This window comes from Carassius carassius, chromosome 32, assembly GCF_963082965.1.
Source record: "Carassius carassius chromosome 32, fCarCar2.1, whole genome shotgun sequence".
Taxonomy (NCBI): Eukaryota; Metazoa; Chordata; class Actinopteri; order Cypriniformes; family Cyprinidae; genus Carassius; species Carassius carassius.
The window spans coordinates 16,472,121-16,494,982 of NC_081786.1; the positions used below are offsets into that span (position 1 = coordinate 16,472,121).

General features: G+C 36.4%; 1 pseudogene; it reads right to left on the reverse strand.

Moving 5' to 3' along the window:
* Window positions 1-3,109: 3,109 nt before the first annotated feature.
* The window catches only part of LOC132113385 (tyrosine-protein kinase receptor-like), a 49,025-nt pseudogene continuing 29,272 nt past the window's right edge, over window positions 3,110-22,862 (reverse strand).

Below are 22,862 nucleotides of genomic sequence, written 5' to 3' on the forward strand. Positions count from 1 at the left end.
GAAAAATAAATGTCATACATGTTTGGAACAACTTGAGGGTAAGTAAATAATGACATTTTTCATTTTTTGGTGAACCATCCCTTTTTTAAACCATTTTTTTTTTTAGTTTCTTTAAAAGTTCGTCAAGTCACTCAAATAACTTAAAAAGACAATTACTTTAAAGGGGTCATATGATGTTGCTAAAAAGAACATTAATGTGTTTATGCAGTTTAAGTTTAAAAAAACACATTATTCTCCACATAATGTACATTACTGTTGCTCCTCAATGCCCTGCCTTTCTAAAACGTGTTGATTTTTACAAAGCTCATCATTCTGAAAATCAAGGTGTGCTCTGATTGGCCAGCTATCCAGTGTGTTGTGATTGGCTAAATACTTCAAGCGTGAGACGGAAATGTTACACCCCTTAACATACAGTGATGCCGTGTGTCCCCAGGCGACAAGACAAAAGCGATAAAACTCATTAAAAATTAGTCGTTTATTGTATCCAGTGGGGACATAATTACAGTATTTTCCGGACTATAAGTCGCACTTTTTTCATAGTTTGGCTGGTCCTGCGACTTATAGTCAGGTGCGACTTATTTATCAAAATTAATTTGACATGAACCAAGAGAAATGAACCAATAGAAAACATTACCGTCTCCAGCCGCGAGAGGGCGCTCTATGCTGCTCAGTGCTCCTGTAGTCTACACTGAAGACATAGTGCGCCCTCTTGCGGCTGGAGACGGTAATGTTTTCTCTTGGTTCTTGGTTCTAAATAAATGCGACTTATAGTCCAGTGCGACTTATATAGGTTTTTTTCCTCATCATGACGGATTTTTGGACTGATGCGACTTATACTCAGGTGCGACTTATAGTCTGAAAAATACGGTACTGATTATAATGACTTATACTGTCTTTAGTTGCATTGCGTATCGCGCCGCGTAAACAAAAAACCATGTTGTGACTGGAGAAACGACAAACAATAAGCGCTACTCTACACTGCTCAAAACTCTTGTTTTAATAGTCTGTGGCAAATTCTTTAAATATGAAAACGTACTCACAGACTGTGAGTCAGAAGCACCAAACTGTTCTTGCAAAGTTGGAATTGCCCCACTTTATAGAAACAGCCTTTGTGCACAGCCTTCCCAGGTTCAGAAAACACGCCTCCATAAAATGCACTGCACACATTTGAATATTTGGGTTGAACTGTTCTGGAACAGTGTTGTAAATACAACTTAACCAATGATATCTAGTTGTGTCCTCTTTTGGAAGACCAAACAAAGTTTTGCTTTCACAATGAAACACACAGCATCTCCACGTCTCACATGGTGGCGGCAGCAAAAATACTAGAGCGAGAATCAAAGTCTTCCCACACAGTGACATAGACGTGGGGGCGTGCTTAAACGAGGTGTTTAAAGAGGGTGTGGACGAGTTGTAACTTTTATAAAGAATATCTCTTTGGGTTTGAGACTTTAGTCTTTGCAACTTTAGGGATCTTATCTATGCACGAGCAGCTTGTAACACTCCAAAGAGAAAGGAAAACTTGAAATTGCATCATATGACACCTTTAAACAAATCAGTTTAACTAGATTTTGTGACTGATTGTTATGTGGCATGGAGTATGACTTTCCTTTTGTGTGGGGTCTGCACATGCTTTGGATCTTCTTGTAATATACACTTAAAACCAGCTACAAAATGCAAATTTGTAAAGCACATCTAAACCTACATATATATTAATTGCTAATTATGACTAATCTGTAAAAAAGGACTTCTCATTTCATGTGGTCCTTAAAGTGAACATTATGTGTTTTCACAGTGTGTACAGTAGATGAGAATCCAGTGTAAAAGGGCTGCTATTAGCCAAGTGGAAGTTTCCATAGAAACCATCAGCCATTTACAGGAGAGACACCTCTTGATAGCAAATTAGCTACAACTCCTCATGTCTTTGGTACCTCACAGAAATAATGTAGTCACTCGTACATAGTTTCCAACTGGCAGTAATTAAAGGCTGGAATACACTACACAACTTTTTCTCAGATCTTTGCCCCGATTCACCATCTGGACAAGGATGACACAAATTACAGAAAGACTGCAGATTTTGGCAGTCACAGATTTCGCAGAAATTTGCATAGTGTAAAATGGATACAGACTGATTTTTTTAGCTTTAGAGCATGATTCCAATCCGTTTGAAGAGTATCAAACCTGTTTGACATTTTAAGGCGATTTTAGAACACGTTGTTTTTATTTGTCATGCATCTCCATCAATCTCCGTTGTTTTTGGAATGACTTGAAAGTCTGATAGTTTGTGATCTTCAGGGTGAGGTCACACTGTCCTGGAGTTGTTCTGCAAAGTTTTTAGCAGGCGAAGTCCAGTGAATTACAATATGAATCCACTCAATCAGGAATTTCACACAAGGGCAAAAGATTTCCCCAATCAGATTTTGTAGCAGGTTCAAGTTTATTGCCTAGATTTGCTATGTTGACCAACACCTAACTGCCTGGTTTGAAAGTGAGTTTGGTATGAGCTCTGCTTCATACATTACGACACTATTGGCAATCAAATTGTTTGCAGGAAACAAAAAAAGGGAGTAAAAAATGTGATCGCATCTTCGATCATTAAAGGGTCAGTAAACCCAAAAATGACACTTCTGTCATTAATTACTCACTGTAGTTCTTCATTCATCTTCAGAACACAAATTAAGATATTTTTTGATTAAATCCAAGAGCTTTTTGACGTTGATGATGTTGATGACGTTGATTTTTGATGCAACATGGCACTCTTGATAATAGTGGAGTAGGGGATGAAGAGGAGAAGAATTGTTGAATAAAGTTGTTGTTTTTGAGTTTTTTGAGCACAAAAAGTATTCTGATAGCTTTAGAAAATTACGGTTGAACCACTGATGTCACATGTACTATTTTAATGATGTCCTTACTATGTTTCAGTCATGTCAATGTCTATGCAGGGTCAGAAAGTTCTTGGATTTCATCATAAATATCTTAATTTGTTTTCTGAAGATGAGCTAAGGTCATACGTATTTAAATTACATGAGTGTGAGTAATTAATGACAGAATTTTAATTACCTAGTGTTTGCCTAGTGTTTTAAAATATATTCATATTTACTAAAAGTCGTAAAGCGTATTCCAGCTTTAACCTGTCATTCCACCTCTAGATAATCCACTGCAGTTATTGCAGTAAAATACCTATGTGCCAAAAACAAAACACCACCAAAAATGAGGCATTTTCTCAGTTGGACTGTTCAACTCTACACGGGGGTGACACTGAGGTCTTCAGACAAGGAAAAGCCAGAATCTCTGTCCCTCGTGGGCTTCTCAGACTGGGTGTACCTCCTTATGTCCTCATGTCCGTAGCTTGCATGGCGCTTCACCTGTGGTTTGTGGGTAAATGTTTTGGCCAGGCCGAGGGCAGCCAGTGAAGATGTAGCTGAAGAGCTTGTGTTGGGCTCCACAGATTTAGACACAACTACAGGCAAACTCTCAGTCTCGTAAGTCTGCTCATCGTACGCATAGTTTACGTTGCCACACGGGAAGCTTTGGAGTTTTGCCAAGTCCATAACTGCAGCAATCGAGCCGCCCGTAGCCCCTGTTGGACCCTTCTGAGAGGAAGTCCCTGTCGGACTGAATGCAGTCTGGGAGGATGTAGCAGATAGAGGTGGGGATGCTGAGACACTTGCGTTAACTTCTACTCCAGGGTCATTGAACTCTGACGGGACAGAAATGGACGTGTTGTTGCAAGACAGAGGCATGGACTGGGTGTGGCACAGGGCTGTCTTCCCTCGTCCAAAGTTCTCCAGGACCCAGGAACCATAGGTGGGGTTCCAAAGGTTTTTTGTCTTGTTCTTTAGCCTCTGGCTGCCTGATGATGAACTACTCCTGGAGCACGGCCGGTGCTCTGGAACTTGAAGCCACTGTCCTGGACAGACTCCAGGAGCAGGAACCGGCTCAACCCAACAAGTCTCCAATGTCTCTCGGTACATTCCCACCTCCTGTGTGAGATGGACCGGTCTTTGTAGCTTTGAAGGTTTGAGGGCCTGTGGGGCAGCACCGGTGATGCCCAGTCGAGGGGAAGCATCCTGGGACATAGGGTGGGCCACTAGAAGAGGGGTCATACTGCCTGATCCTTCAGGACGGATCACAGTGCCACCTTCTTCTTCAACAGCTGGACCATACTCCACTGGCAGAGGGGTGTTGATGACATCAGGGTCCTGAAATATCGTAGAATGTGTGATGAAGAGTGATGAAATGGAGAAAAAGGTGGGGAAAAAAAGTCAAAGGGTAAACACGAGTGACGTAAGTGAGCGGTTTTCATTATTGTTTATATAATAATTGTGAACATTTTATTCTGTTTGCATCTCAAGTTTTTAAGATTAAGAAATAAAATGACATTTTAGTTTTGTAGTTTTGTGAAGAAAAATAAGAGTTTTTATTTTTATCTTTCAGAGTTGTTAACATAACAGAAAACTAAAACTATAAAAAAAACTTTAATAAATTAAAATAAAATTGAAAAAATAAAAATCTGAATATTAGATTTTTCTAACTGAAACACATATGGTTAATTTAAAGTATAACAATTACTAAAAATAAAACTGAAATAAAAATTAGAAATGGAAATAGAAATAAAAACGTGACAAAATTATTACAATTTAAACTGAATTAAAATGGAAAATATAAAATAAATAATACTAAAATAACACTGGTTACAAGGTTATTTTAGAATATTATTTACTGAAAAATTGTAGTTGTAGTGTTAATGTATTATTTTAGTTTTCTGAATCAGTAAACATAGGTGTTTATAAAAAAAAAATAATAATAATAATTATATACATATATACATATATATATATATATATATATACATATATATATATATATATATATATATATATATATATATATACACACATATACATATATATATTTTTTTATTTTTATTTTTTTTATTTTTTTTCAGGAAGGGTGGACCTTGAAAGCAAAAAGTTAGAAAATGTCTCATCTAAATAAATTAAATGAACATACCACCTAATATACTGAAATCTAAATCTTTCAAATTTTGACTGTGTTATACCTGTGTACAGTAGTTGATCCTCTCTAAAATAGTCGAGAAGTTTGGTCTGTGTTCTGGACAGTGTTGCCAACACTGTGTCATGATCCGATAACTAAAACAGAATAAAATCCATTATATAATAAAATAATTTATAGCTTATACAATACAATACAATTTTATTTGTAAAGCACATTTAAAACAACCGAGGTTAGCCAAAGTGATGGACACTGACATCATTTCAGACAAATTATAAACACATGACACGAGTACAAAACACAAGAAAAACAAGTGACAAATTAGAAGATTAAAATGCAGATTATAAATTCTCAGGCTGGTTTAAAAGCCAATGAATAAAAGTGAGTTTTGAGAAAATGTCAAGGCTAGGAGCTACACCCATAGGCGGATCATTCCACAACCTAGGGGCCACAACTGAAAATGCTCGATCTCCCCTATTTTTGAATCGTGTTCTAGGGACAGATAAGAATAATTGGTCAGCAGACCTTAATGACCTCAGAAGAGTATGCGTCTTCAGTAGATCATCAATGTAAGCTGGGGCTTGACCATGAAGAGATTTAAAAACAAACAATAAAATCTTAAACTTTATTCTAAAACAAACTGGAAGCCAATGAAGAGTTCCTGTAAGGAGTCGAGCGGCAGCATTCTGAACCATTTGCAATCTAGAGAGAGAGGCCTGGTTAACTCCTACTGTATATATAAAGCCTTACAATAATCCAGGCGAGTGGTGATAAAAGCATGTATAACCCTCGCAAAATCTTTAAAAGATAAAAATGGCTTCAATGTGATAAGTAGCCTAAGTTGAAAGAAACTAGCTTTAAAAACAGATTTCTTCTGTTTCTCGAGTTGAAGATCACTATCCATCTTAACACCAAGGTTCATTACCATACACTTGAAGTAGGGCGTTAGAGCTCCCAGGTCCAGTTTGGAGGTGCTAGTAGAACTGCTAGGTCTAAAAATCATAATTTCAGTTTAACTTTCATTAAAATGTAAAACGTTTAAATCCATCCATGCTTTAATGTCGTAAAAACAATCTAACAGCTTATTTATTGAGTCCTCACCCTTACTTTTTATAATCAGGTAGATTTTAAATCATCTGAGTACAGATGGAAACTAATGTTATGCTTCTTTAAGATGGATCCTAAAGGAAGCAAGTAAAGAGAGAAGAGAATCTGTCCCAAAACAGAGCCCTGCGGTACTCCACATGTCACTGGTGCTGCGGGTGAGGTAAAGCCCCCATACCCAACTTTAAACACTCTCTTTGAGAAATAGGATCTAAACCATTCTAATGCAGTGCCTTTAATCCCCACGCTGTGCTCAAGATGCGAGATAAGAACACTGTGGTCAACAGTCGAATGCTGCTGTAAGACCTAAAAGCATCAGAATTGTAGAATCTCCAGAATCTGTTGAAATTAAAATATCATTAAAAACTTTAATAAGTGCAGTCTCTGTGCTATGAAATGCTTTAAAACCAGACTGAAACACCTAAAAAATACCATGCAGATCTAAAAAGGCTTGCAACTGCACTAGGACTGCCTTCTCTAAAATCTTGGACATAAAAGGAAGCTTAGAGATCGGACGATAATTTGAAAGAACTGAAGTGTCCAGATTTAGTTTTTTGATAAGGGGCTGCACCACAGCCTCTTTAAAAAAAGTGGCACATACATAGCCAGAAGTAAGACTACTATTTATTATTGCTTGGATGTTTGGCCCAATAGTGTTCCATACCTCTTTAAAAAGACATGGTGGTATGATATCAGTGGGACAAATTGACGGTTTTACGTGTGTAACAATATCATTAAGGGCCAGGATGGAAACAGGCTCAAACTCAATGAAGACTGCAGCACACTTTATGGAAATGAAAGGATCAAAGTCTGGAGGTGAAATGCTAGCTCTAATAGTGGTAATCTTTTCCACAAAAAAGTGGAGGAATTTTTCACAGGCCACAATAGATTCTTCCTGCTTTATGGATTGGGGGATATGAAGAACAGAATTAATTGTTCTAAAAAGAACATGAGGTTTATGGCCATTTTTATCGATCACATCAGTGAGGTATTTAGCCTTTTCAGTTTTAACAGTTCTCTGATAATTACGCCAACAGTCCTTTAGGATATCATAAAATACCTGCAATTTATGTTTTTTCCATTGGCGCTCAGCTTTCCTAAACTTTTGCCTAGCAGCTCGAGTTAAATCATTAATCCACGGTTTCAGTTTACAACTCTACATTTTAATTAAAAAATTTTACATTTACATTTATTTAAGTCCAAGTCAGACCCAAAATCCATTCTTAAAGCTGTTATTGTTATGCCGCGTTCCAGGCAACCCGTAACCCGTGTTTTTCCAACCTTCTACCCGTGAAACTGCACTGGAACAGCAGTCAAACCCGTGACTTCCCACCCGTGAACTCATACTAGATAGATGTACTCTGAGTTACAAACTCGGACGTCACATAGCCTGCGAAACAACAATGGCAGCCTCTACGGATAATATTGCCTATGGATGCAGTGTTTACGCAAGTGGTGCACGTTTAAAAAAACGATTTTAGGACAATATAACATTGCAATAAAATTAATAATCTAGCTACAATTGCTTGCGCTCAGGAAGTTTGGCGTGACTTGCCTGGAACGCTATAAAGTCGTGAGTCGTGGTTTGAAATCGTGACTTACGTGCTCAAAAACCTGCCTGGAACGCAGCATTACTTACACAGGGCCTGGGCAGCTCTTAGGAGGATCCATACGACCTCCACCTGTTACAAACTCTAGCACTTCCTGATTGGTCTTGCATGGATAAGGCATGTATCCAAGAGAGAAAATCTCCCACAGCAGTACTCCGAAAGACCTGCAGATGGAGACAAATTGCATGTAATAACTCCAATGTCTGGCCTCTGGTCTCTGCAGCACTAATCACTGATGTAAAAAATCGATTCTTTAATACCTTTACAACTTGATATTGCTGACAAAAAAAGATAATGTAGTAAAGCAGAACTGTTATTACCAGGTGTCAGTCTTGCATGTAAAAATGCCCTCTAGAAAGGCTTCAGGTGGCATCCACTTCACCGGCAACATGGCACGGCCACCCTTCCTATAGTAACTCGCCCTGCAATGCAAAGCAGTCCTTAATGAAAAAATTAAATGCCTGTGCTCCTTATTATACTTAACAGGTATTAAACCAGGAAAAAGTATTTGAGATAAGAAGTACACCTATAAATATCTCGAGCCATCCCAAAATCTCCAATTTTAGCCACTCTCTCTGGACCAGGACAGGTCAAAAGGCAGTTTCGTGCTGCAATGTCCCTGAAACACACACCAGACATACACAACTAACTTTAACAGTGAGTTAGTGACATCTTTATATTGATTGAAGAGTGGTTTCCACTTGAAGGCTACTTTAGGGCAAAGTTCAGTCAGGTTTGGCTTTGAGAAATCACCTGTGGATGAAGTGGTTCTCTTCTAGATAACGACAGCCAAGTGCAATGTCTCTGGCCATATGCAGAAGCTCCAGCATACTTAGAGAAGACGGTTGATTCTGTGAAAAGGCAAGATTACATTTTGAAAGTTCTTTTAGAGAATTGTTTTGTATTAAAAGTGTGCATATCTTACTTCTCTTCATAATAAATGGAATTATAATTGTTGTTTTCTATTGCAAAGTATGTTCCACAGATGTTGGCAAAAATGAGAAACCAGGGATAGTATGATGTCTCCACACTCTAACACAAGCAAACACTCACAGTTCTGGGGCGGTTTAGTCTGAGGAAAGTCTTCATGTCTCCTCCTGTCATGAGCTCCAGCAGTATGAAGCGAGGCAGGATCTGCAGACTGACGCCAATACAGCGCACAATGTTCTCATGGCTGAACTTACTGCACACACAAAACAGTGTTCATCTTGGTTTATTAATAACACTATGCACATTGTAGACTATTATTATTATTAAGGGAAGTCGTGGCCTAGTGGTTAGAGAGTTTGACTCCGAATCCTAGGGTTGTGGGTTCAAGTCTCGGGCTGACTATACCATGACTTAGGTGCCCTTGAGCAAGGCACCGAACCCCCAACTGGATACCGCAGCATAAATGGCTGCTCACTGCTCTGGGTGTGTGTTCACTGCTGTGTGTGTGCACTTTGGATGGGTTAAATGCAGAGCATGAATTCTGAGTATGGGTCACCATACTTGGCTGTATGTCACGTCACTCACTCACTCATTATAAAGCATTTTGAACTGAAGGGCAACAAAGCTCTGAGAAAATGTTAAACTGCTGTACTGAACAGTGGGATACTTTTTACCTATTGTGGCACATTAACAACATATTACTGAAATATACTTACGATTTCTTCTAACAATATATCATAAAATTTTTAAATGCATTATTTAGGCTACTTTTTCAAACCTTTTTTGTCTTTTACAGTATATATCCCCATAATCCCATCAATAAATCTGAATATTGTACCAGTAAAATCATAAGTACCGATATAATAGTTCTTAATATTATACTGGACTTCATTTAAAAAGTAACAATTTGTTAATGAATTAAAAAAAAAATAATAAATATATATATATATATATATATATATATATATATATATATATATATATATATATATATATATATATATATATAAAGAAATAAAATTACAAAAAAAATTTTAAAACTTGGTTTTGTTTAATAAAGTTGATGAAGTTATTTCTATAAACATCTTTACTTGAAATAATTTTATATAATATAATTTTATAGAATAATATAATTTTATATAATACGCTATTTTAAAATGTCTAAATGCTCAGTTTTACAAGGCCAAATCTGAATATCCGCTTTTAGGGAACCACTGATGTAGCCCATGCAAATAAGGGATAAGATGTTGTTCATTAACTAAAGTATGGTTTGCTCAGAAGACTATTAATCACTAGAAAACATCTGCTGCTTGACTAAAGAGGATGTCATACCTTCAAACACAAACAACAGATGTGAACCCGCTAATCGCAACAAACGTTTAAAAAGAAAGGAACAGATTTCATAGCCTACAGTTAGTTTGACTGAGAGCAGAGGATTGGAATGACAATGTCTTTTTCTGTCTGTCGCACACATGTGCGGCCAGAGCAGTGCTGTGAGTGTATGTTACAGCCAAGCATACCTCATAATCAGAGCCTCCATTAGAAAATCCATCTCATCCTGCTCAGAACAGATTTCTGGGAGAGTCTGTCAGAAGAATGGAAAGAGATAAAACACAGGATCAATTAAGACAAGCCAGACACCAGTTTCAAAGGGAAATGCAGATCTGGTAACACTCACCTTTATAGCAACCTGCATGGCTGTGTTCTCTCCATTCATACCCAAAACCTGTCCTTCGTACACTTCCCCAAAGGCACCGTGTCCCAACGCCCTATAGTTAAAAATGCAAGACAGCATCATTTCTCACATGTTTTAAATGTGGAAATTATTTTCGTATGTCATCAAAGAATATTAAAGTAGTATTGTGGGTTGAACGGGATACATTCAGCAGACTTCCAAACTAAAATTTGTTTTAAGTTAAATACAAGTCAACGTGATTTCTCGTTTTTATTCAACAGCACGTCGCATGTGCTGTCAACAGAGCTCAACTTGTATTTAACCCAGAACATTATTTTAACTAATAACAGGACCTGCATAACCTGGGGTTATATTTTCATTAACTTTGAAGGCAATTTGTGAAATTTTGCAGAATTAATGCAAATGTGATGTGTTAAATGGAGCTGAAAGCATTACAAATTAGCCATAATAAAACAGTGCACAGACATAATGCAAACATACAATGCACAGTGGTTGTGGTTGTGTTTCAAATCAAATTCTGCAGAATTCCCAGAATGTACAGTAACATGTGATGACTCACAGTTTCCTTACTGTAGAAACTGAAGAAGCAATATTTCAGATATTAACCATTTTAACCTTGTTAACATCAGTTAATGCATTAGGTATCAAGAAGTGAAAATGGAAAATCTTTTATAACATGTCATACATTAACCAATATTATTAGACATAAACAAATTTATTTTTTATTGGTTTTATATAAATTAGCATTACTGTATTATGAATAAACATTAAACAATATTAGCATATTTATAAATAACATTAACCTAGATTAACAAAAAGATCAAAAAGTCTTGAAGAAAAAAAAATGAAAACAAGCTAAATCAGAAAAAGCAGCTTTCAAAGCCTCAGAATGATCTATTATGCACTACTGTTCAGTAGTTTGAGGAATAATACTTTAATTCAGCATTGATGCATTAAAGACATTTAGAATTTTAAAAAAGATTTCCTTTTCAAATGAAGATTGTTCTTTTGAACTTCCTATTCATCAAAGAATCCTGAAAAAAACGATTACTTTTTCCACAAAAATGTTACGCAGATAAGAATATAACTTTTATATTCCTTGAGCACCAAATCAGCATATTAGAATTTGTTCAAGGATCATCTGAGACTGATGACTGGAGTAATGGCTGGTGAAATCCAGCTTTACCATCACAGGAATAAATTACATTTTAAGGTATTAAAATATTAAAATAGAAAAAAAGGTATTATTACTATTAAATATTACTGGTTTTACCATATTTTTGATCAAATGAATGCAGTCATGCTAAGTTTAAGAGACTTCTTTCAAAAAATTTTGAAACTCTTATAGACCTCAAACAGTATGTATGAAGCAGCATATAGATACCTGAGGAGGGTGATGTTCTTGCGTGGAACCTCTTTAAGCTCACTCAATGAGGCCGCCTTGCCAGCAAAGCAGTAGTTGGGGTTATAGTCCGTCATTATGGTGGACGAGCGGATTTTGCTAAGCTTGTACTCTGGGCTCTGTAGTCGAATCCTGACCGCATGCAGGTGGTTCTTCTTACGGTAATAGACTGCAAAAAGACAAAAACACAGCAAAAATGATCAAGATTTAAGAATTATTCCACCTGCTTAATTTGTAGAATTATTGGTCTCAGAGTGCGATGAAATTGATGTATCCTAAAGCTTTCAGCATGATGGTAATTTTCTCAAAGAAACAGAACAACCAAGTGCACTTATTTCTCCCCATGGAGTTCTATCAAGATGACAAAACTTTCATCTTTCTTGAATTTAAAACCAAAAAAGCCCCTCAGGTGAGGACTAAAGTTCTGGGCCTGTCAGCAGGCGATCGGGCAGGGTGGACTCACCCTCAGTGGAGGCTGCCCATGTCCCTGATGCAGGTTGGTAGTCTGCTAGGGAGGGCGCTGCGTGGAGGTGAGAGGTCCCCTTTTGCCATCGGGCTGCTGGCGCAGTGGCGCGAAGCGAAGCCGGCAGGAAGTTGACCAGGTATTAGGGGTGAGAGGGGGGAAACCCGAGCAAAGACTACCAACCTGCATGGGGGAGAGCTCAGGGGAAGACACACAATTAGCGTCCAGTGGAGCTCTGCTATCTAAGGACCCAGCTGTTTGAATTTGAGTTTTGTGTACATGTAACTTGTAGAAAATTAAATACAATCCGCAAAATAGACAAAATAAGTAACTTTTAAGAAGTCAGTTCCACTTCTCTTTGGGAATTTGTGTTATGACGTCTTTATTTATCTTAAAAATACATACAAAAGTCATGGCACAGGATTTTACAGTTAGTGCACAGGTCAAACAAACAATATATGTTTTTAAATCAAACATAAGGAGGATATGTGATATTAAGCATGGTCAATAAAAAAATAAAGCATTTATAGAAATAAGTGTCCATAGCATATACATAAAGTTACACTGTGACAGACTGTTTATGGCATATCTCAGTCACATTTAATGCATTTGGGGAACTGAGCAAACAACAATGAAAAACATCTTACTAAATGTTTATTTCAACATTCACCAATGCATTATTAAAATCAAAAGATCCATCTGTTAATATTATATAATGGGCCTGAGCTAACATTAATGAACAGCTTTTTTATATATTAACTACAGGTAACAAAGCGTATTGCTCATTGTTGGTTAATCTTAGATAATCACTAAAACCTTATTGTAAAGTGCCATATTCTTTATTTATTGACAATGGCCAGATTAAGGTGATGATAAAAGCAAGTAATTACCTTCTTCTATAAAAAAAGAACTCTTTCTATGCAAAGCGCCTACTGCATATTATGTTTTAATGGCTATAGTTTTCATTTAAGCATAACATTTTTTATTGTAATGCTATGGAAAAAAGCCAACAGGATTTGTTTAAAATATCAGCTAGGATATGGTAACATATGATATATTATATATGTTACCATACCCTTTTTATCTATTTATAGCCAATAAAATATCCTAAATGATATGTAATAAAGTAATTATCAATATAATCACAAATCCCAATGCATCCCAAAGTCACCGCTTTTGACATTTGATATACAAACTCTTTCATTTAATTCTTTAGTTTCCCTTTACAAGAGTTCAATTCAAGGGTCAGTATTTTGGACAGCCACCAGCATGATGAACGTATTATGAATTTTAAGCAATATTTTTGAAGAAAAATGATATCCTCATTAATTGCTCACGTTTATAGGGACAGTGCATCATGACACCCTCAATATTCCCTCACTGTCCAGTACTGGAAAATAAACCTTTTTAAGCATAAAATGTTGTTGCAAGTATAAAAGACACAAGTTAAATAGCAGCACTTATAATTAAGATACTGATCTGCATGCATCTACAAAAAGCCCATCAGTGAGGCTGCAGTTAGTTTTGAAAGTAATTTGGCTTAATTGTTTATTTATATAAATTAATTTCAAAGGCCATTTTTTAAGGTTAATAGCGGTCCCTGTTTTAGTTCCCTCCTCAATCCTTTATGGGCTATTGTCCAACACTATAAACAGTAGTTAGATCAAAAAACAAGCAAGTCATTTGTACAAATATTAAAAGCCCACTCTTCAAAATCTAACATAAGATAAATTAAAAGAAAAAAAAATGTGCAGTAAGTGTGAAATTAACAGCAAGAGCAACCACAGAATTATAGGAATTAAGAAACAAGTGAATATGTGAATATTGCTGGAGGCCTAACTGACAGCTGGCTTATTTAACATGACTTAAATCTTCTGTAATAAACATTTGATAGTTCATAAAAATGAGGGATGGGGCCTGTAAAGTCTCATGTCATCCACATTAGCCTGTGTACAATATGACTCAACAGTTTGGGTCACTATGATTTTTTTATACATATTTTTTTCTTATGTTCACCAAGGCTGCATTCATCTGATCAAAAATACAGTGAAAACAGTAATTTTGTTAAATATTATTAGCACTTTAAAATAACTCTTTTCTATTTGAATATATTTTCAAATGTAATTTATTCAAAGCTGAAGTTTTAGCAGCCATTTCTTCAGTCACATGATCCTTCAGAAATGCTGATTTGCAATATTTCTCACAACGTCTGGTGTCGGAACAATTATCAGTGTTAAAAACTGTTGTGCTGCGTCATATTTATGTAAAAAAAAAAAATTTGATACATTTTTTTTTCAGCATTCTTTAATGAACAAAGTTCAAAAGAACAGCATTTAATTGCATATAAATGTCTATACTGTAAAATTTGATCAGTTTAATCCCTCCATGGTGAATTAATGTTTTTTATAATTAAAGTATATAAAAAAAAAAATCTTATGTCATATGTGTATTGTCATATGTTACATGTGCCCTTTCCCACAGTATTTATGTGCTGTATGAAATTTGGCCACATAGTCGTCCCTAGTGTCACAGCTTTGTTCATGTCACATTAGCCTCTTTCACACAGTAATACCAGTAAATTGCCGTAAAATTACCGGAATGGCTTTACCGGTAAATTAAAAAATGCGCTGTTCACACAGTCAACGACATTCCGTCTTTTTTCCGGAAAAGCACCATTCACACATCCATTCCAAAATACCGGTAAATTCTGTGACGTCATTAACCTCTAAACAGCTGCGCTTGTATTTTTAAACATGGAGGGTAATACATGGTCAGTATTTCTGTTGATGGTTTCATTTTTGATTCAAACTTTAGTATTCATGCAACTGCTTTTGTTACAGAGACACCGTAATAGACGACTGGTTTAAATAATTATACTCACCATTAATAAAACACCTGATGCTGTCGGGAGCTGACCAATTTAGTGAAATTCGTCTTGAAAGGAGCAAAAGCACAATGAAGTTGCAAACAGTAGGTACTGCGTTCAAATTGAGTTAAAAAGATGTTGCAAAGTACCGGAAAAAAGTAATTACCATGAATGTGACAGAGGGAAATAGTAAATTCGTTAAGTATTTCGTTAAGTAGTAAATTAAAGCTTTCTACAGATATATTTATCATGTGTGTGAGGCATGTATTCGCTGAGTTTCGGTTTATTTTTGTAAGCGCTCCTGTTCAAGATGAGACGGCAGAAAGCATGTTTATTTTCTTTATTTTATATTTCTTTATTTTACATTATTGTTGCGCTGGCACCTATATGTCCCAAAAAAGCGTGTTTTATCTTGCACTCTCCGCACAAAATATTCGATATAGTGCACATTTATATGGGTTTAACGTTAAAACATGGTTACATGCTTGAACTATTTTATATCTTTAGATTTTATTTTAGACAATTCGTGATGATTTGAGAAGGCTAAACTGATCAAACGTAGGCTATGATCTTCTCATTTGTACCCTATGTGTTTTTCCCTAGGTAAAAGCTAAAATAAGATGTAAAACTTAGTTATTTTTTTTTATTGTGTTCGGCATGGTGGGCTGCGTGTGATTTCATGACGTGCCACGGGTTGAGATCCACTGGTTTAGAGCTACAGGATTTGTGGAGTAGCAGGATCCCCAAATAGATTGACAAAAGTCATAATAGGAACAAGAAATACTTCCACTACTACTTCGTTTGTGATGGTCATTTATTTTTTAGATATTAAGACGCAATGTTTTCAGTTTATTGATGACCTGACTTTGTCCTGTGAATGCATTGCTCTCGGAGACAGTTAACAGATATTTTATCATACGTCACTGCATCACTCACAGTTCCTCTCAGATGATGACAAATTTCTTCATCCGCCCGGATAAGGAGAAGCGCTTTAATTTTACTGTCGCTCTTTACGACAATTTACCGGTAATTTTCTGGAAAAGTCTGTATGTGTGAAAGGGCTTATTTAGTAAGCAACTTCTTTAGGTTTTTTTAAATGATGGAACACTAATGCCCAGTGGCTCCAATGTTTTTAAGTTATTTTTTGTACTTTCAAAATAATTGGTGGGTATGAAAAAAAACCTAGTTATATTTTCCACTCTTCCTAATGATTACTGTACCAGCTCTAAAAGCACTGATGTTGAACTCCCCTGAATTTGCTTTTCTATGAAATGAATTTAACAAGACAAATGATGTCCTGTAATATCATAGGGAGATAGAAGAAGCATGTCAGAGACAATGGAATGTGGAAGGCACAGAATTGACACAGAACTGGAAGAGTCTCTTACTGAGCGTGAGGCTGGCACAGGTCAGAACGACACCCGTGACTACTGTGGACGCAATCACTGCCAGGATAAATATCAGAGATGGGGGTCCGTCTGCCAGAGAGCCCAGTGGGACAACTGGAGGATGACAGAGGAAGTGGTGAATTAGAAATATTTCAATCAGGCTTTTATAGACAAATTTTAAAGGGCAAATGGACACCAGCTGTTTAGGTACCTAGGCAGGTGACGTTGTCTGATGCAAGAACCTCGACGCTGTCGCACAGGCAGAGGATGAGTCTGGTATCTTCATCTCTTTTACAACTCTGGGTCTGGCAGTGGCTGCAGTTTAGATACACCTCGATCTCAGCCTCCCCATGACTCTCCATAGCTAGAACACATACAAATACATCAGTACTCCCACAAAACTCCAGTGCTTCAGTCGAGGGTGTCTTCCTGGATCAAAAAAAATTAAAATAAAAAATAATATATATATATATATAGGGTCACATATGAAAACTTTGTGCTTGGCCTTTTCTAACTCAAAACACACTTGCAGTAATAAACAGTGGCGCCAACTTCAACAAGTCACATAAGGTCTTCTGTTATCTACCACGAGTTTCATGTTTATTACTGAATCAGAGTGGATGTGTGCGTGGCCTGTTTTCTCAATACAGCCAATTTCTATGAGAAAGAAATCAGTGCTAGTGCATATTGGGGGTATTGAAAAACATTAAAACAATTGGAGGATTTATTTCAGATATTTTCTAGGTGACATGAGTGTGTCTGTGTACACATCTATGTAAATACAGTTCTGCTTATAAATGTTATAATCTGCAAGCTTTAGTGACTGTTTTCTGGATGTGTGTAATAAAACTAAATGCATGTGAACAGTTTTTTTATGATCTTTTTTTTTTTTTAAGACTATCATTCTGTACATCAGAATAGATAGTCTGGATTAGATAAAGCCTGACCTGCAAGTGGATGTAGAAATATCTTTCCCATGGGGTGAACAAAAGAGACGCCGTCATGTCCATCTGCTGTGATGCCATCAAGAAGGGGTGCATCACCGCCTGGGTAAAGGTTACATCAGAATAAAAAAAATATATAAAAATTGTCAATTAAAACAAATCATCCACATTGGGAAAAAAAAGACTTGCAAATGCACCTGCAAATGCACATGTGAGGATTTAACAACGGCTGGACAATAATCTTTTTAAATGAAACATCTGCCTCCAAAGCAAGTCATTCTTTGTAAAACAAAGATCTGTTGTTAGTTATCACAGTGTGTTTCAGTAAAAACTCACAGCAAGTGGTCAATAATAACTATGAACAGAACATTTGAACTACAATCTAAACCTTGTAGTGTTAAGTTTCTCATGTGTCTTCCATTACAACGGCAAAATATTTTGCTTTTGCAGTAAAAATCAATAAATAAAAAGATATACAAATTCTACAGCATAATGCAATGTACTGGTATATCACATAATAAATAAAGCTATATGATAACATTTATTTTCCATATTATATACACTACAATTTAGATTATTTTTTATTTAATAATTTTATTCAGCACAGATTAAATTCATAAAAAAGGGCCAGTTAAGTCATTTCTTATACTTTGTTATATTTAAAATGATTCCTATTTCAAATAAATTCTCTACTTTTGAAAATAGCACAATTATAACACAGACAATAATAATGTTTCCTGAGCACCAAATAAGCATATTAGAATGATTTCTGAATAATCATGTGACACTGAAGACCAAAATAATGGCTGCTAAATAATTCAGCTTTGTATCATAGAAATAAATTTTATATCAATATGTATTATTTTAAAGGGATAGTTCACCCCAAAAATTCTGTCATTAATTACTTACCCTCATGTCGTTCCAAACCTGTAAGATCTTCATTCATCTTCAGAACACAAATTAAGATATTTTTGATGAAATCCAAGAGCTAAAATATCAAGTTTCGGCTCCTCCCCTGATCCGAGTTTGCATGGATTCGCAAACCGAGCAGAGCGAACATCAGAGAGTACAAGGTGTGTGTGTGTGTGTGCATTTATTGATAGATTGCTATGATATGACATCTGCATCGGTGCAGTTCTTGTAATTGCAGTTTACATAATGTTACTGGACCAATACACAGTTCAGTTTCTCATCCAATGCCAATACGTCTTCGCTTCGTTCACCTTCACCCCTTATCAAATTGTGATAGTTGTTTTATCTTCCAACAAAAATGAAGCGATTAACACCCATGAAAACATACTTTAGAATTATATATTTTAATTTACTTTTTAAAATTTAAAACATATTATTGTGCATTACGGCATTTCATTATGCAGCCATGCCCAGAAATGATTAACGATACACATCATTGTCTGAAAGCACTAAATGGCACCGAGAGAGAAACATTATGTGGAGTTATTTTGTTTTGTATTATTAAATATAATTTTGTAATGATGAATCATTAGTGTATCATGAAACATATATTAGAGTTAGAGTAAAGAGATTTTTGATTTAAGTAATTGATTTATAGAAGTGGCAAATTGATCATTCCAGTTGTTATTTTTTATACACTGAAATAAATATAGAACAGATTAAACATATTGCCAATAGACAATTACATTAATACATGTTTTGTCTATATTCTTAATGAATATTAGCTGGTTAGTTAAATGATTTGATTTGAATGAAATACATTTTCAGGGGGTGTCTTGATGTATAACCAACCATATTGTTGATTATAAAGGCTAAAAAGCTAAAAAAAAAAAAAAAAAAAAAAAAAAAAAAAAAATTATATTTCATTGTAGATGGATATACAAAATTTTTTCCAACAATCAGGTGAGAATAGAACGCAGACAGCCAATCTCACACAATACCACTGTGTTCCTAAGATTCATTGCAGTCATTGTCATTGTCATTGTCTGCCAATTTCCACGTACATATCATAAGAAAAAGCAGTGGTATCGTCAAAGGATAAACATGAATTTCCTAATAATGAATCAGGAAGTCTTCATTGTAAAAAAAAAAATCTATATTCCCAACCCAACTTTTTTTTTTCAGTGTTATATGTATATGGCTCAGTCAGTACTCCTACTCCCATATATGAAATACAGGGAATACAATGGAATAGTGGATTGCAATAAGGTTAGTAGTTTACAACCCTACTGTAATAGTCAAATAATATTTTTTTAATCATACCCTTATTGGGGGTTGAGCCCCCCTAAAATGAAAATCCTAGAATCGCCCCTGGACATCAGTATTATTGTCCATAATGGCGGCACGCCACAGCATAAGGGATGAGGAGGAGAAGAATTGTTGAATAAAGTCATTATTTTTCCATTATTTTTATCAAAAAGTATTTGTGTAGCTTCGTAAAATTGCGGTTGAACCCCTGATGTCACATGGACTGTTTTACTGATGTCCTTGCTACGTTTCAGGACCTTGATCGTGGTAGTAACCTTGCCGTCTATGGGAGGATCAGAGAGCTCTCGGATTATATAAAAAATATCTTAATTTGTGTTCTGAAGATGAACGAAGGTCTTACAAGTTTGGAACGACATGAGGATGAATAATTAATGACAGAATTTTCATTATTGGGTGAACTATCCCTTTAAATTGTAATAGTATGTTATAATTTTATTGTATTTTTTGATCATATAAATGCAGCCTCGGCAAGTTTATGGTTGTGATTGTGACATATTTACAAGTGTTTTTTTCACCTCTGTATCCTCCACCACCGCCTCCAGCAGTGCAAGCGCCCCCACCTCCCCCAAACCCTCCAAATGTAGCCCATCCCAGCACTGACAAAGCCTCAGGACAGGATGAGCCTCCTTGACCTCCTTCCACAAGAGATTTCCCTGCCCAGGCGAGAAAAGACAGGTCGCTCCATCCACCTCCTCCACCTAAACACACACACAGAAATACAGACATGTTTACTCAGTGCTGGGCATGTTAGTTTAAAGCTGTTCCACAGAGAAATTACGTTGGTTTGAGGAGGCAAAATACAGCCAACTTACAGATACTAATTATTACTTATTGTCAGCTCTTCTACTTTTTTGGCAGATACATACAGTACAGACCAAAAGTTTGGACACACCTTCTCATTCAAAGAGTTTTCTTTATTTTCATGACTATGAAAATTGTAGAGTCACACTGAAGGCATCAATGGCTATTTGACCAAGAAGGAGAGTGATGGGGTGCTGCACCAGATGACCTGGCCTCCACAGTCACCGGACCTGAACCCAATCGAGATGGTTTAGGCGTGAGCTGGACCGCAGACAGAAGGCAAAAGGGCCAACAAGTGCTAAGCATCTCTCGGGGAACTCCTTCAAGACTGTTGGAAGACCATTTCAGGTGACTACCTCTTGAAGCTCATCAAGAGAATGCCAAGAGTGTGCAAAGCAGTAATCAAAGCAAAAGGTGGCTACTTGGAAGAACCTAGAATATATGACATATTTTTAGTTGTTTCACACTTTTTTGTTATGTATATAATTCCATATATAATTCCACATGTGTTAATTCATAGTTTTGATGCCTTCAGTGTGAATCTACAATTTTCATAGTCATGAAAATAAAGAAAACTCTTTGAATGAGAAGGTGTGTCCAAACTTTTGGTCTGTACTGTATGTCTATTAAGTGAGAGCCCAGAACTGCTTACATATGACAGTTCTGCATAAAAAAGTATCATCCAGATGCCAATCCCACAACTCTTACTTCATAACTTACAGGACTGTCATAAGATAATGTGATCCCGATGGCTGAACTGACACTATTGTGCTGTTGTGAAAAAGCTGATAGGTGGTTAATGAAGTTAGAGAGCCCATAAAACACTCATAAATTTGGGAATAGCAAGAATTCGCTGAAATAATAGGCATACTTGTCCTTTGTTCAAATCTAAACCACAGAGTAACTGCTAGCATTCAAAGAAAGTAATTTCAATACCATAACACAGTACAAGCAGCAACTGAGACTAGCCAGTGATCCTAATGCTGGACTTTGGGAACTGAATGGACATACAGTTTTAGATTCAAAAACACAGTATTTTCCATATACCGTACATTATTGTTGCACCTCTTTGCCCTACATTTCTGAAACATGTTGATTTTTACCAAGCTCAGTGTTCTGAAAAGCACGGTGTGCACTGATTGGCCAGTTTTCCAGGGCATTGTGATTGGCCAAATATCTCAACTATGTGGCGGAAATGTTATGCCCCTTACCATAGTTGAAAACACACAGCATCACAACGACATTACGGCAGCGACAACAATACTGTAGCGAGAATAAAAATTATGCTTTTCTTTCTTTAAATAAATATTTTGCCGGTGTTATGCAAATCTTCCCACACAGTGACGCAGATTTGTGGGGGCGTGTTTGAATGAGGCATTTTAGGAAGGTGTGGTTGAGTCTTAACTTTTAGAAAGAATATATCTTTTGGTTTAAGACTTTAATCTTTGGAACTTTACGGATCTTATTTATGCACATAACAGCTTGTAACACTCCGAAGAGAACACAGGATCGTGTCTTATGACCTCTTTAAAAAGACATAGCCCCTTTAAGTGGCTTAATGAAATGAGACACAATTTTAGCTATTAGTGTAGCTAACATTGTTTTAAAAGAGTTAATTGAAAGAACTAATCACTGTTGAACTAATCAACTGAGTTAATTGTGGGCCATGAAATAATATATAATTCAAAAATAATATAATATATATTTTTGTCATTGGAAGAGTACCTGCTGCTCCGGATTTGCCATTGACACCAGGGGCGGAGGTGTCATTCTCGTATTGTTCCAGGAAAATCTGTTCCAGGCTGCTCTCAGGTCCTCCAGGTAGGCCTTTCCTCCTCCTCCTGCTGCAATCAGCAAAGGCACCGGTTCCCCGTTCTCCATCTGCCCCCGTGCATCCCAAAAACAACATTAGACTTACTTTTCATTCAAGTAAAAAAGAAAGCATACCATGATTCCAGACAAGCCTTCACTTCCAACTGTATTCCAATTCAGACGACCCCAAATTATTTCAGGATGTCTCAAAAATGCTTGTCTAGACAGGCACTATCAGGCGACGACTGCCATCCACATGGTTCCCCTTAAGGGGACTCACAAGGCTATGATGGATATTTTAAAGATTTGTCTGAGACAAGAGAATGGGAAGAAAATAAAGATCTTACCCGATAAACATATGTGGCTCCTCCACCACCACCTCCGCCCCCTGCCCTCTTTAAGGCTGAACCATCGCTGTCAAAACCATTTCTATCACAGAAGACTCCCCAAGACAGATTTTATGGGTCAGGGGGTTCCTCTGTGAATATTTGAATAAAATAGAGATGTAAACAGAGAGCTATACATAAATACATTGCATATATCATGGCAACCCAATGGCCAAGTCTAAGTTTCTGCTTCACTCACTCCT